This window comes from Thermobia domestica, chromosome 2 (genome assembly GCF_964235325.1).
Source record: "Thermobia domestica chromosome 2, izTheDome1.hap1.1, whole genome shotgun sequence".
Classification (NCBI taxonomy): Eukaryota; Metazoa; Arthropoda; class Insecta; order Zygentoma; family Lepismatidae; genus Thermobia; species Thermobia domestica.
The window spans coordinates 260,266,980-260,283,978 of record NC_137455.1 but is presented as its reverse complement, the minus strand read 5'-3'; positions in this window follow the sequence as shown (position 1 = coordinate 260,283,978).

Sequence of the window (16,999 nt, the reverse complement as noted above, 5' to 3'; positions counted from 1 at the left end):
GTTAACCGTTCTTATTTTGAAAACTGCTGCAAAATTGTATGTAAATGTTAAAATAAAGGCTTAGGAATACATGAAAACCAAACATCAGAGGTGATACGTACCTTCGTGATCTCCTTGTTTTGGCGTGGTGCAGCCAATCGCTTATCGCTTCCCTGATTTGCTCCTCCGATCGCTCAGGATATAATTTCTTTGCAGATGCTAGAAAAAATGTACATATGACTATGTTGATATATATGAAATTATACATTCATTAGTAAACTTAAATCCTAAAATATGAACATCAAAAGTGAGAAAAAGAAACCCATTTGATAACATTTGAAAACTTATTTAGAATTTCTGGAACTTTCAGAATTTCCACTGAAAGTCAATGAAAGACAATCGAAATTCTGAGTTACTAGAAGCTCCATATCCTTCTAGACAGGACGGAATGGTGAAAATCCACGAAATTCCTTGAAATGGCGACCTATAATAAGCAATCAAAACAGTATTTAACTAGACATCCAGAGATACTGCGAAACATTTCAAAATGTCAATTATAGGTTTTTACCGAAATTAGTTATGTAGCGACCCCTAACGAAATGCGTGAGACTACCCCATTTTTGGTGATTGGTTTTGATCAAACCTTGACCTAAGCTTTCCGCAGATATATAGATCACCTCCACTGTATGGGTCCAGGTTTGCGTACATCCCGTGACGAATATGCCATGAAACAATTTCTTATATTTGGATGGGTTAGATACAGCTAGCAAAAGATCTAAATGTTGTAAGTATGCACAAACATTTTTTTTTTAAATAATAAGTTTAAACAATTTTAAAAGACACTTACACATTTCCGTTGAAATTTAGAATTGTCCCCAATGTTTGCATCGAACTCTTTAAAACTAGCATCTGTTGTAAGTGGGAGACCCGATAGTACTGCAAATCCTTCATCACAGTTTTCATCTGATGAAGACTTTCCTCCAAGAACGAACTCTACTTTTGTTTCTATTCTTGTTATCTTCTCATTGAGATCAGATACCATTTCCAACAGCTGAACAACAGAATTTGTCAACTTGCAACATCCTGAAGAATACAGAATAATGTATTAGATATACAAAATTGTTACGACAAACGCATGTTCAATACATGGAAGATGACATTCAACAATTTTTCATACCCTGTCATATTGAAAAGTGCATGTTCAATACATGAACATTTAACGGTATTCCATACCTTTTAATGTTTGAACATCAAAATTTAATGATTTCACCAGAACATAAAATTTAGGGAACGAAAAAACAATGTATCTAACAATCACCAAAGAATATACTATACATTTTCCCAATATATTATATGTATATATTGGGAGTACAAATTAGTTCGGTCTTTTTTTCCTTTTTGGGGGAGGGGATCAAAAATGCATTTATTTCAAAACAAAATAAATAAACATATTAATCAAAGTATTGTCCACCGTTGGCTACTACCCTTTCCCACCTCTCAGGCAATTCTCGCCTTCCATGTAAAAAAAAAAAAAAACTCGTCCTTTAAGGGATCGAAGTTAGGAGCCAATTTTCGATTCCTGCGAAAGAAGTAAACCGGTGACCTGCCAAATCGTGCTGCATCCGTCGGAACAACCAGTAACCAGAAGGAGCAATGTCCGGGGAATACGGCGGGTGCGGTAAAATATCCCACTTGAAGGTTCCTAAGTAAGTTTAAGTTTTCTCAACTTTTGCGACATGAGGCCTAGCATTCTCATGCAGAAGAATAACTTGTCCATGTCATTGCTCGTATTCCGGCCGTTTTTCTCGTAATGCGTGGCTCAAACGAATCAATTGTAGCCTATACCAATCATCCGTAATGAAATCGCAGGTTGTAGCAGCTCATAGTAGACAACACCTTTTTGGTCCCACCAGATAGACAGCATTACCTTAGAAACCATGAATATTTGGCTTTGGCATTGATGTTGAGGTCAACGGCAGCGATTGACATGCGATATAAAATCCCCAGTAACAATCCGATGTAAGAACCCTTTTTTTGTTGTCTTTGAATCACAAGTGAAAAATCGCCTTTCAACGGCTCTCGGTTTCAGTTCATAAGGCACTCAACTGCCTTGCTTTTGAATCATTCCCATGGATTTCAGTTATACGGAAACTACTTGTTGCGTAACTCCTAATGATTCTGGAAGTTCCTCTTGCGTTTGACTCGGATCTTTATCGAGTAATCCCTCTAATTATTTGTATTCGACTTGTCATGGCTGTCCAGAGTGAGGCTTGTCTTCAACGTTGAGATCACCATTCTTGAAACGTCGAAACCAATCCCTACATGATTTATCAGTTGGACCATTGTTACCATAAAGTTCTACAAGCATTCGATGCGCTTCAGCTGCACTTTTCTTTCAATTAAAGCAGAAAACTTAACACCTCCCGCAAATGCTGCTCAGTTAACACAGAAGTTCCCATATTCAACACAGTGACAAACCGGGATTTTGCATGAAACACAAAGCATTATAAACTGAAAAGTATTGACAGATGTCTAACCTCTCTGAAACCACCGAAAGAAACTGTCACTATGAAACAGCCAGAGACATCTTTTGTAACTGAACTAATTTGTACTCCCTGGTAGATAGGTAGATATAGGGTGGTTCATTTCTTGTTAAGCTCTTGTAACTTTTAAACTAATAGACAAGAAGCGCTGAAATTTTTCACCCTTAAAATACCGGCAGGGTGACAATTTGACATACTAGCTAATACCACCAGTCTAACAGTGTTACCAACCCAACATAAAGTTTTTTTTTCAAATAGCACTACCTCAGGTAATTACAATTTTCAAACCCATATACAAAATAAAAACACACAATACCGTACTTATTGTTCAGTGTTGCAAACTAAGGACGCTACAGTGTCACAAAAAAAAAACGCCATGGAAACCCCCACAACAGTAACAACGCAAGTGAAACGGATGGGGCAATGCATGTCGGAAGTACGTTACTGCAGAATACTGCGATCAGGATATGGCACATTTCTAATGAACAGAAACAGTTACATTGAATTAAATATTTGACTTCTTTCAAAGGGCTTTATATGATAAGTATCACATCTAATTACGTAGATTCTTTCCAAAAGTATCTGAAGATCATAATGCCGTTTACAGCAATTGTATATTTCTAATCGTTCGGGAAATATCATAAATAATGTTAAAGTTGGCAATACTGCTAAAAATCATGAAATCGCAAGAACCTGTATTAGTAACGGCTGCCAAAAACTATTGGTTAAGTGTCAAAGAAACTAAGACAAGCAACGCTCATTTTAAAACTCTTGCAACTACGTCATTTTAAGATGTATTGTCAAATTTAACAACAATCATTATATCTCCGGAAAGGTTTAATATATCAAATTGCTGTAAACGGCATAAAATAATCAACGATACTTATCTCAACACTTTTTCGAAATAAAGCCCTTAGAAAATGGTCAAATTTTTAATTCCTTTTAATTGTTTTTGTTTATTAGAAAGACGTCATATCCTGATCATAGAATTCTACAGTAACGAACTTCCGATGTGCACTGCCCCACCCATTTCACTTCCATTGTTACGGTTCTACAGTACCACCAAAATTGAGATGTTTTCGGATTTATTGTGACATCGTAGCATCTTTAGTTTGCAACACTGAACAAAAAAATGCAGAATTGAATGTTTTCATTTTGTATGTAGATTTGAAATTTATAATAAGCTGACGTAGTGCCACATCAAAAATGTAACTTTATGTTGGGTTGGTAACACTGTTAGTCCGGTGGTATTAGCTACAATGTCAAATTCTGTTCCTTGCCGATATTTTAAGAGTGCAAAATTTTAGTGCTTCGTGTCTATTGTTTTAAAAGTTACATGAGCGTAATAAAATATATACGAAGACATACTTTCTAATTTGTAAGACATTTCATATTAAACAAACTTTTTTTTTTTTTTTTTTTTACCATTGTGCTCCATTGTTTGAGCCAAGCTAGTGAGAGTGACTTTAGTCGCGTCTAACCCGCCCTACTATTACTACTACTATTTCTTCAACTAATTTTGAGAACAGAACATAACAATACCTGCGGGGCTTCTGACCCGCCCTACTACTAGCGACCCAAAGTAAAGAGTTACCATAAGTCTTCTAACCCCCTTCCCTCGCGGAGTTATATTTTGTGAAGTAAGTCACAGTGGAGATGTTACATGTGTGACCTACAGTAAAGAGTTGCCCTTAAGCCATATCCTGTATCAATTCGAGCTATATTCAGATATTCTTTTTAAATATTGCATGTTGCAGTAAGGTCTTCAAATGCTTGTATGGGCTCACTCGAGCAGACGGTTCTACCGAAAACGAAATTTATAGGTAAAATACGAGGTGAAATACTTTTCGTGAAAGAAGCAGAGTGTAAATATAAGTAATTTCTGTCAGTGGATATCATATTGAAATACATTTTCAATGGTAGTGAACGTATTCTACATGTAACTATTTACTGAAGCGGAAGAATACAAGAATGCGAAGAAGGTGAAAATAAACGGCGGGAATGTTCCGTTCGTGTTAGAAATGGACGACTGCGATAGATGTAATGTAATGTACGATTTTAATACGAAGAATTGTGTGATAAAGAGCGTCGTATTATAGTTTTACAAGCGTCATGGTACGTTGAAACCTACAATCAACTGTGCGAAATGTAGAAAAGTAAAAATTCAGAGCAGACGAATTTCTCCTCGCAGCAGACTATTTGTACGCGGGAAAGCAGTGAAACCATTTTGAAGTTAAGAATTACTACTATTATATAAGTGTTTTTGAAGGTAAAAATTATTGCAGATATTTTATGTATGTTTTCACCAACCCCCTTTATGCGTATGCTCTTGTTGCTGACCCGCCTGCTCCCTACGGACGCACCCCTTTGCTCCGCTCGGGCCTCCTACTGCGCTCCTGCCCTGATTCGGTTAGATAGCATTCGTGCTTTTTAGTGGCCACCTAGACAAGTTGGTTCGTGGTTTATGCACTAGCTCCTCATTTAGTGCATTTTCTGCAAAAAGAAACCGGAAAATGCAATAAATGCGTGTAAATTTGGTAGAACCGTTTGCTCGAGTAATGCCTTTATACCTTTCTTAAAAGATGGCTCAAGAAAAATACATGCATACTATCAGGTTCTATTTTAACTTACACCCCTAATTCCCATTCTGGATTTGGTAATGATACTAGCATACCTTGCTTGTGATTGTAAATTATCACGGAGGTTCTGCCCTTGGAACACTACCTCCTTTCAAATGTAGGGTTGGCGTGGGAGACCCGGGTTCGAGTCCCGGCGGGAGCCCATGTGGTTCGGATTCCACGTTAATCAGTAGGTCCACGTCTCATATAGCCTCGCTGCTGAACGGGACGTTAAACTCAAAATCACCTCACCTCACCCTAATAAATGTAGGGTTATGTATGCATAATTTATTTCAAGTTAAAGGGACTACGTGATAATGACTCTTGCAGACCTCTCTTTAAAGATATGCAAATCATGACAGTGCCTTCAATGTATATCCATAGCTGTCTCATGTATATTAAAGAAAACTTGGAAAATATCAAGTACCCGAAATAAAATTCATTGCTATAACACAAGATACGGAGATGACCTCGATATACCATATTTCAGGTTAAGTAAAACACAAACGAGTTATAAATACACTGCGATGAAGATGTATAATCTTCTACCTACAGAAATTCGTGGTATGTGTAATAGAAACTGAGAAACACTGTAAATCTTGGCTCATTGAAACAGCTGTGTATAGCATTTTAAAATTTGAGAAAGAATTAAAAAATAAAAAGTGACTAGTTATATACCTATATATTCAAAATATATATTCAATATATATTTTGTATACTCTCTTGACGTTGTCTATTGCAACAAATGTTGTTTAACGACAATAAAAATATTCTATTCTATTCATCTGTCCCCTCCAAAAACATAAAATGTCAACTAATAAATACTGCTTGTGAAGAACAGGATGCGTGTATACGGCAACATTAACGCCTGTTTTATTGTTTAAACTGGTGCTTTATTAAATTTTACAAATTCACACTAAAATTAATTTCATCACTCACCTGATTATAATACAATGTTGAATTCTTCGCCTTCAACAACTTGGAACAAACACCACCACACCACAGCTCGTACCCGACCACACAAACAAATGAGCGCGCATGGCTAATACACAACACAGCTCCAACCAGTGCGTATGCGCGATTCGAAATAAAAATTAATTTGATAACGAATAGAGAAAAATAATATTTTACATGCAAACAATAATAATCTTATTAAGATTATTATATTTACATATCTTTTTGTATGTATATAATCAGACACATGTCTATCCGGTTCTCACGTCATTTATTTCATCAAAGCGAACACTGCAAATTCTTTATGCTACTGAGAGAGCCTATTTATAGTGTTTACACTTATCTGATTGAATATTTATTCGAATGTACTTAAGCTTTCGAAAAATGCAGGTTACATTATATTGTTTATTTAGAATGAGTAATATAATAACTTTTTAAAAATTGAACTTTCAATTAAAAATACGGCCTATGTTTAGCAGAAGGGGTCCAGCTCTTTTCTCTAAAAAATGTTACAATTTTGGTAATTTCTGCTCACATTCGGTTAGTTTGGGGTAGGGTTGGTTAGTTTAAGTTAGGTTAGGCTAGTTTAGGTCACGTTAGGTTAGTTTAGTTTATGTTATATTAGTGTAAGAGTCCCGTATAATTTTCCAAAAAATGATAGTATTTCGCTTATTTCTACTAATATTACGTTAGTTTAGGTTAGTTCAGGTTAGCTTAACGTTAGTTTATGTTAGGTTAGGTTAGATTTGGCTACGTTATGTTACTTCTAAGTACTTGTATCACTCATTTCTCCTGTAAATTTTGCGTTTTTTACGTGATTCTGGACCCCTTGTACTAAACATACCCCAAAAATACTATTATAGCCATATTTAATGTTGTAAATATTAGGAGAATGAAACTAAATACACTTGCACGGTATTGTGAATGTGTCATACACATGTGCAGTAGCTGTGCAAATGCACATGTGCACACAACGGCTTAAGAACGGGTTATTTAAATGTGTGCTTCATCCACGCAAATGCACTTATGCACATGCAAGGCTTATGTACGTGTGCTGCATCCACGCAAATGCACATGTGTACATAACGACTTAAGCACAGGTTATATAAATGTGTGCTTCATCCATGCTAATGCACACGTGCATATGTACTTCTTAATCACGGGTTATGTGCGTGTGCATCATCCACGCAAATGCACATATGCACATAACGGCTTAAGCACGTGTTATATTAATGCGTTTTTCATCCATGCAAACGCACATGTGCACGTGCATTTCTTAATCACGGGTTATGTGCGTGTGCTTCATTTACGCAAATCTACATGTGCACATAACGGCTTAACCACGAATTATACAAAAGTGTGCTTCATCCCTGACAATGCACATGTGCATATGCATTTCTTAATCACGGGTTATGTGCATGTGCTTCATCCACGCAAATGCACATGTGGATATCACGGCTTATGCACGGGTTATATAAATGTGTGTTTCATCCATGCAAATGTATATGTGCATGTGCACTTCTAAATCACGGGTTATGTGCGTGTGTTTCATCTTCGCAAATGCGCACGTGCACATAACGGCTTAAGCACACGTTAAATTAATGCGTTTTTCATCCATGCAAATGCACATGTTCACGTGCACTTCTTAATCACGGGTTATGAGCGTGTGCTTCATCTACGCAAATGCACATGTGTACGAAACTGCTTAAGCACGGGCTATATAAATGTGTGTTTCATCCATGCAAATGTATATGTGCACGTGCACTTCTAAATCACGGGTTATGTCCGTATGTTTCATCTACGCAAATGCACATGTGCACATAACGGCTTAAGCACGGGTTATATAAATGTGTGCTTCATCCATGCAAGTGCACATGTGTACATGCACTTCTTAATCATTGGTTATGTACGTGTGCCTACTCTATGCAAATGCACATGCGCATATAACGGCTTAAGCACGTGTTATATAAATGCGTTTTCCATCCATGGAAATGCACAAGTGCACGTGTACTTCTTAATCACGGGTTATGTGTGTGTGCAGCATCCACAGAAATGCACATGTGCATATCACGTCTTATGCACGTGTTAAATTATTGGGTTTTTCATCCATGCAAATGCACATGTTAATATGCACTTCTTAATCACGGGTAATGAGCGTGTGCTTCATCTACGCAAATGCACATGTGCACATAATAGCTTAAGCACGGGATATATAAATGTGTGCTTCATCCATGCTAATGCACATGTGCACATGCACTTCTTAATCACGAATTATGTGTGTGTGTCTATTCTACGCAAATGCACATGTGCACATATTTGCTTAGGTACGGGTTATATAAATGTGTGCTTCATAGATGCTAATGCACATGTGCACATGCACTTCTTAATCACTGGTTATGTACGTGTGCCTATGCTACGCAAATGCACATATGCACGAAACTGCTTAAGCACGGGCTATATAAATGTGTGCTTCATCCAAGCAAATGAACATGTGGATATCACGGCTTATGCACGGGTTATATAAATGTGTGTTTCATCCATGCAAATACACATGTGTATGTGCACTTCTTAATCACGAGTTATGTGCGTGTATTTCATCTACGCAAATGCACATGTGAACTTAACGGCTTAAGCACGGGTTATATAAATGTGTGCTTCATCCATGCAAGTAAACATGTCTACATGCACTTTTTAATCACTATTTATGTACGTGTGCCTATTCTACGCAAATGCACATGCGCATATAATGGCTTATGCACGGATTATATAAATGTGTGATTCATCCATGGAAATGCACATGTGCACGTGCACTCCTTAATCACGGGTTATGTGCGTGTGTTTCATCTACACAAATGCATATGTGCACATAACGGCTTAGGTGCGGGTTATATAAATGTGTGCTTCATCCATGCTAATGCACATGTGCACGTGCACTTCTTAATCTCCGGTTATGTGCGTGTGTTTCATCTACGCAAATGCACATGTGCACATAACGGCTTAGGTACGGGTTATATAAATGTGTGCTTCATCCATGCTAATGCATATGTGCACATGCACTTCCTAATCACTGGTTATGTACGTGTGCCTATTCTACGCAAATGCACATATGAACGAAACTGCTTAAGCACGGGCTCTATAAATGTGTGCTTCATCCATGCAAGTGCACATGTGCACATGCATGACTTAATCATGGGTTATGTGCGTGTGCTTCATCCACGCAAATGCACATGTGGATATCACGGCTTATGCACGGGTTATATAAATGTGTGTTTCATCCATGCAAATGCACATGTGCATGTGCACTTCTTAACCACGGGTTATGTGCGTGTGTTTCATCTACGCAAATGCACATGTGCACATAACGGCTTAAGCACGGGTTATATAAATGTGTGCTTCATCCATGCAAGTGCACATGTCTATATGCACTTCTTAATCACTGGTTATGTACGTGTGCAGCATCCACACAAATGCACATGTGCATATAACGGCTTATACACGGATTATATAAATGTGTGTTTCATCCATGGAAATGCACATGTGCACTTGCACTTCTTAATCACGGGTTATGTGCGTGTGTTTCATCTACGCAAATGCACATGAGCGCTTGCCCGGGTTCTGTATGTGTGTTTCATCCACGCAAATTCACATGTACGGCTTAAGCACGGGTTATGTATGTATGCATTATCCACACAAATGAACATGTGCACATGTACGGCTTATGCATGGAAAGTGCACATGTGCCGTACAGGTACGTGTTGTCTGGGATACAGCGCATTCGATAATTGGTGCATTTTCTTTATTCTTTGAAGAACAAATAACACTTTTTATACTAAAACGGGTTGGAATGTTGCATCACCCTATATATTTTTTTCCATACAACTACAAAATATACTACCTAAGTGTTGCACACATGATAAAGGAGAAAGAAAATCGATACATTACAAGAAAAAATTTTAAGAAATGAAGTTAGTATCACATGCTATACAAAAAACAATTTAACCCTTGCAGGATTGATGAAACCACGTGACACTCATCCTAACTGGAAAAAGTATGTCTTCAACAATTATTTCCTTAAATTTTCTTCAAAACTGTACTATTTGGTATAAGTTTGTTGTCCGGTAAAATGTCAACAATATAACATATGTCATTTTTCATATATATTATATTGTTGTACATCGTTCCTAACTACTATATACTAAAGTCTATATCTTCGAAACTTCTGAACATATTTTAACGAAATAAAACCCAAAACGAAGAGCAGTACCGTCTTTATGATCTGAGTGGGCGCAGAGTACCCTAACGTTGACGCAAAGTTACCTGGTATATATCATATTGGTACTGTTTAACTGCTTTTACAGAATATAACAAATTTTATCACATGATATGTCTCATTGCCTCACAGAAATATGGCTGAGGAATGTCAACCGAGGAATAAGAACATGCATCATTCAGAACTACATGCACCGCATTCGATAATTGGTGCATTTTCATTATTTTTTGAAGAACAAATAATACTATTTATACTAATACGGGTTGGAATTTTGCACCACACAGTATATTTTTTTCCATACAACTACCAAATATATTACTTAAGTGTTGCACACATGAAAAAGGGAAAGAAAGTTTATACATTAGAACAAAAAATTTTAAGAAATGAAGTTAGTACCTGATGTTATATATGAAGCAATTAAACCCTTACAAGATAGATCAGACCACGTGACACTCATCCTAAGTAGAAATGTGTCTCTTCAACCACTATTTTCTTCAATTTTGTTCAAAACTGTACTATTTGGTATAAATATGTTCTTAGGCAACATCTCAACAATATAATATATATCATTTTTCATATATATTATTTTTTGTTCCTACCTACTATATACAAAAGGCTATATCTTCGAAACTTCTGAACACATTATAACGAAATAAAACTCAAATTGAATAGCAGTGCCCTCTTTTTATCTGAGTGCAAGCAAGATCCCCTATCGCAGACGGAAAGTTACCTTGTATATATCATATTCGGTACTGTTTTACTGTTTTTACAGAATATAACAAATTTTATCCCATAATATGTCTCATTCCCTAATAACAATATGGCTGACGAATGACAGCCGAGGAATAGGAACACGTACGATTCAGAACTACATATATTGCATTCGCTAATTGGTAAATTTTCCTTATTTTTTGATGATCAAATAATATTTTTATACTAATACGGGTTGAAAATTTGCATCTTCCTGTGTATATTTTTTCCCATATAACAACAAAATATACTACCTAAGTGTTGCACACATGATAGAGGGGAAAGAAAATCTATACATTACAACAAAAAATTTTAAAAATGAAGTTAGTACCTGTTGTTATACATGAAGCAATTTAACCCTTGCAGGATTGATGGGACCACGTGACAATCATCCTAAGTAGAAAAGTTTGTCTTCAAACACTATTTTCTTCAATTTTCTTCAAAACTGTACTATTTGGTATAAATATGTTGTTAGGCAACATCTCAACAATATAATATATATCATTTTTCATATATATTATATTTTTGTATATTGTTCCTACCTACTATATACAAGAGGCTATATCTTCGAATCTTCTGAAAATATTTTAACGAAATAAAACTCAAATTGAAGATTAGTGCCCTCTATTGATCTGAGTGCAAGCAAAGACCCCTATCGAAGACGCAAGGTTACCTTGTATATATCGTATTTGGGACTGTTTGACTGTTTTTCCAGAATATAACAGATTTTATCCCATGATATGTCTCATTGCCTCATAAAAATATGGCTGACGAATGAAACCGAGGAGAAAGAACATGTACCATTCAGCACTACATACAGCGCACTCGCCAATTGGTGCAATTTCTTTATTTCTTGATGAACAAACAATAATTTAATAGTATTAAGAGTTGAAATTCTGCATCACCCTGTATATTTTTTTCCACCCAACTATCAAATATACTACCTAAGTGTTGCACACATGAGAAATGGGAAAGAAAATCTATACATTACGACAAAAAATTTTAAAGAATGAAGTTAGTACCTGTTGTTACACATGAACCAATTTAACCCTTGCAGGATTGATGAGACTACGTGAAACTTATCCTAAGTAGGAAAAGTATGTCTTCAACCACTATTTTCTTAAATTTTCTTCAAAACTTTACTATTCGGTATAAATATGTTGTTAGGCAACATCTCAACAATATAACATATGTCATTTTTCATATATATTATATTGTTGTACATTGTTCCTAACTACTATATACTAAATCTATATCTTCGAAACTTCTGAACATATTTTAACGAAATAAAACCCAAAACAAAGAGCAGTACCGCCTTTATGATCTGAGTGGGCGCTGAGTCCCCTACCGTTAAGGGAAAGTTACCTGGTATATACCATCTTTGGTACTGTTTAACTTATTTTACAGAATATAACACATTTTATCCCATCATATGTCTTATAGCCTCATAACAATATGGCTGACGAATGACAACCGAGGAATAAGAACATGTATCATTCAGAACTACATACAGCGCATTCGCTAATTGGTGCATTTTCCTTGTTTTTTCAAGAACAAATAATACTTTTTATACTAATAGGGTTTGAAATTTTGCATCACCCTGTGTATTTTTTTCCATACAACTACCAAAGATACTACTTAAGTGTTGCACACCTGAAAAAGGGAAAGAAAGTTTATACATTAGAACAAAAACTTTTAATAAATGAACTTAGTACCTGATGTTATAAATGAAGCAATTTAATCCTTGCAGGATTGATGAGACCACGTGACACTCATCCTAAGTAGAAATGTGTCTCTTCAACCACTATTTTCTTCAATTTTGTTCAAAACTGTACTATTTGGTATAAATATTTTTTAGGCAACATCTCAACAATATAACATATGTCATTTTTCATATATATTATATTGTTGTATATTGTTCCTACCTACTATATACAAGAGGCTATATCTTCGAAACTTCTGAACACATTATATCGAAATAAAACTCAAATTGAATAGCAGTGCCCTCTTTTTATCTGAGTGCAAGCAAGATCCCCTATCGCAGACGGAAAGTTACCTTGTATATATCATATTCGGTACTGTTTAATGTTTTTACAGAATATAACAAATTTTATCCCATAATATGTCTCATTCCCTAATAACAATATGGCTGACGAATGACAGCCGAGGAATAGGAACACGTACGATTCAGAACTACATATATTGCATTCGCTAATTGGTAAATTTTCTTTATTTTTTGATGATCAAATAATATTTTTATACTAATACGGGTTGGAAATTTGCATCTTCCTGTGTATATTTTTTCCCATATAACAACAAAATATACTACCTAAGTGTTGCACACATGATAGAGGGGAAAGAAAATCTATACATTACAACAAAAAATTTTTAAAAATGAAGTTAGTACCTGTTGTTATACATGAAGCAATTTAACCCTTGCAGGATTGATGGGACCACGTGACAATCATCCTAAGTAGAAAAGTGTGTCTTCAAACACTATTTTCTTCAATTTTCTTCAAAACTGTACTATTTGGTATAAATATGTTGTTAGGCAACATCTCAACAATATAATATATATCATTTTTCATATATATTATATTTTTGTATATTGTTCCTACCTACTATATACAAGAGGCTATATCTTCGAATCTTCTGAAAATATTTTAACGAAATAAAACTCAAATTGAAGATTAGTGCCCTTTATTGATCTGAGTGCAAGCAAAGACCCCTATCGAAGACGCAAGGTTACCTTGTATATATCGTATTTGGGACTGTTTGACTGTTTTTCCAGAATATAACAGATTTTATCCCATGATATGTCTCATTGCCTCATAAAAATATGGCTGACGAATGAAACCGAGGAGAAAGAACATGTACCATTCAGCACTACATACAGCGCACTCGCCAATTGGTGCAATTTCTTTATTTCTTGATGAACAAACAATAATTTAATAGTATTAAGAGTTGAAATTCTGCATCACCCTGTATATTTTTTTCCACCCAACTATCAAATATACTACCTAAGTGTTGTACACATGAGAAATGGGAAAGAAAATCTATACATTACGACAAAAAATTTTAAAGAATGAAGTTAGTACCTGTTGTTACACATGAACCAATTTAACCCTTGCAGGATTGATGAGACTACGTGAAACTTATCCTAAGTAGGAAAGGTATGTCTTCAACCACTATTTTCTTAAATTTTCTTCAAAACTTTACTATTCGGTATAAACATGTTGTTAGGCAACATCTCAACAATATAACATATGTCATTTTTCATATATATTATATTGTTGTACATTGTTCCTAACTACTATATACTAAATCTATATCTTCGAAACTTCTGAACATATTTTAACGAAATAAAACCCAAAACAAAGAGCAGTACCGCCTTTATGATCTGAGTGGGCGCTGAGTCCCCTACCGTTAAGGGAAAGTTACCTGGTATATACCATCTTTGGTACTGTTTAACTTATTTTACAGAATATAACACATTTTATCCCATCATATGTCTTATAGCCTCATAACAATATGGCTGACGAATGACAACCGAGGAATAAGAACATGTATCATTCAGAACTACATACAGCGCATTCGCTAATTGGTGCATTTTCCTTGTTTTTTCAAGAACAAATAATACTTTTTATACTAATAGGGTTTGAAATTTTGCATCACCCTGTGTATTTTTTTCCATACAACTACCAAAGATACTACTTAAGTGTTGCACACCTGAAAAAGGGAAAGAAAGTTTATACATTAGAACAAAAACTTTTAATAAATGAACTTAGTACCTGATGTTATAAATGAAGCAATTTAATCCTTGCAGGATTGATGAGACCACGTGACACTCATCCTAAGTAGAAATGTGTCTCTTCAACCACTATTTTCTTCAATTTTGTTCAAAACTGTACTATTTGGTATAAATATTTTTTAGGCAACATCTCAACAATATAACATATGTCATTTTTCATATATATTATATTGTTGTATATTGTTCCTACCTACTATATACAAGAGGCTATATCTTCGAAACTTCTGAACACATTATATCGAAATAAAACTCAAATTGAATAGCAGTGCCCTCTTTTTATCTGAGTGCAAGCAAGATCCCCTATCGCAGACGGAAAGTTACCTTGTATATATCATATTCGGTACTGTTTAATGTTTTTACAGAATATAACAAATTTTATCCCATAATATGTCTCATTCCCTAATAACAATATGGCTGACGAATGACAGCCGAGGAATAGGAACACGTACGATTCAGAACTACATATATTGCATTCGCTAATTGGTAAATTTTCTTTATTTTTTGATGATCAAATAATATTTTTATACTAATACGGGTTGGAAATTTGCATCTTCCTGTGTATATTTTTTCCCATATAACAACAAAATATACTACCTAAGTGTTGCACACATGATAGAGGGGAAAGAAAATCTATACATTACAACAAAAAATTTTTAAAAATGAAGTTAGTACCTGTTGTTATACATGAAGCAATTTAACCCTTGCAGGATTGATGGGACCACGTGACAATCATCCTAAGTAGAAAAGTGTGTCTTCAAACACTATTTTCTTCAATTTTCTTCAAAACTGTACTATTTGGTATAAATATGTTGTTAGGCAACATCTCAACAATATAATATATATCATTTTTCATATATATTATATTTTTGTATATTGTTCCTACCTACTATATACAAGAGGCTATATCTTCGAATCTTCTGAAAATATTTTAACGAAATAAAACTCAAATTGAAGATTAGTGCCCTCTATTGATCTGAGTGCAAGCAAAGACCCCTATCGAAGACGCAAGGTTACCTTGTATATATCGTATTTGGGACTGTTTGACTGTTTTTCCAGAATATAACAGATTTTATCCCATGATATGTCTCATTGCCTCATAAAAATATGGCTGACGAATGAAACCAAGGAGAAAGAACATGTACCATTCAGCACTACATACAGCGCACTCGCCAATTGGTGCAATTTCTTTATTTCTTGATGAACAAACAATAATTTAATAGTATTAAGAGTTGAAATTCTGCATCACCCTGTATATTTTTTCCACCCAACTATCAAATATACTACCTAAGTGTTGCACACATGAGAAATGGGAAAGAAAATCTATACATTACGACAAAAAATTTTAAAGAATGAAGTTAGTACCTGTTGTTACACATGAACCAATTTAACCCTTGCAGGATTGATGAGACTACGTGAAACTTATCCTAAGTAGGAAAAGTATGTCTTCAACCACTATTTTCTTAAATTTTCTTCAAAACTTTACTATTCGGTATAAATATGTTGTTAGGCAACATCTCAACAATATAACATATGTCATTTTTCATATATATTATATTGTTGTACATTGTTCCTAACTACTATATACTAAATCTATATCTTCGAAACTTCTGAACATATTTTAGCGAAATAAAACCCAAAACAAAGAGCAGTACCGCCTTTATGATCTGAGTGGGCGCTGAGTCCCCTACCGTTAAGGGAAAGTTACCTGGTATATACCATCTTTGGTACTGTTTAACTTATTTTACAGAATATAACACATTTTATCCCATCATATGTCTTATAGCCTCATAACAATATGGCTGACGAATGACAACCGAGGAATAAGAACATGTATCATTCAGAACTACATACAGCGCATTCGCTAATTGGTGCATTTTCCTTGTTTTTTCAAGAACAAATAATACTTTTTATACTAATAGGGTTTGAAATTTTGCATCACCCTGTGTATTTTTTTCCATACAACTACCAAAGATACTACTTAAGTGTTGCACACCTGAAAAAGGGAAAGAAAGTTTATACATTAGAACAAAAACTTTTAATAAATGAACTTAGTACCTGATGTTATAAATGAAGC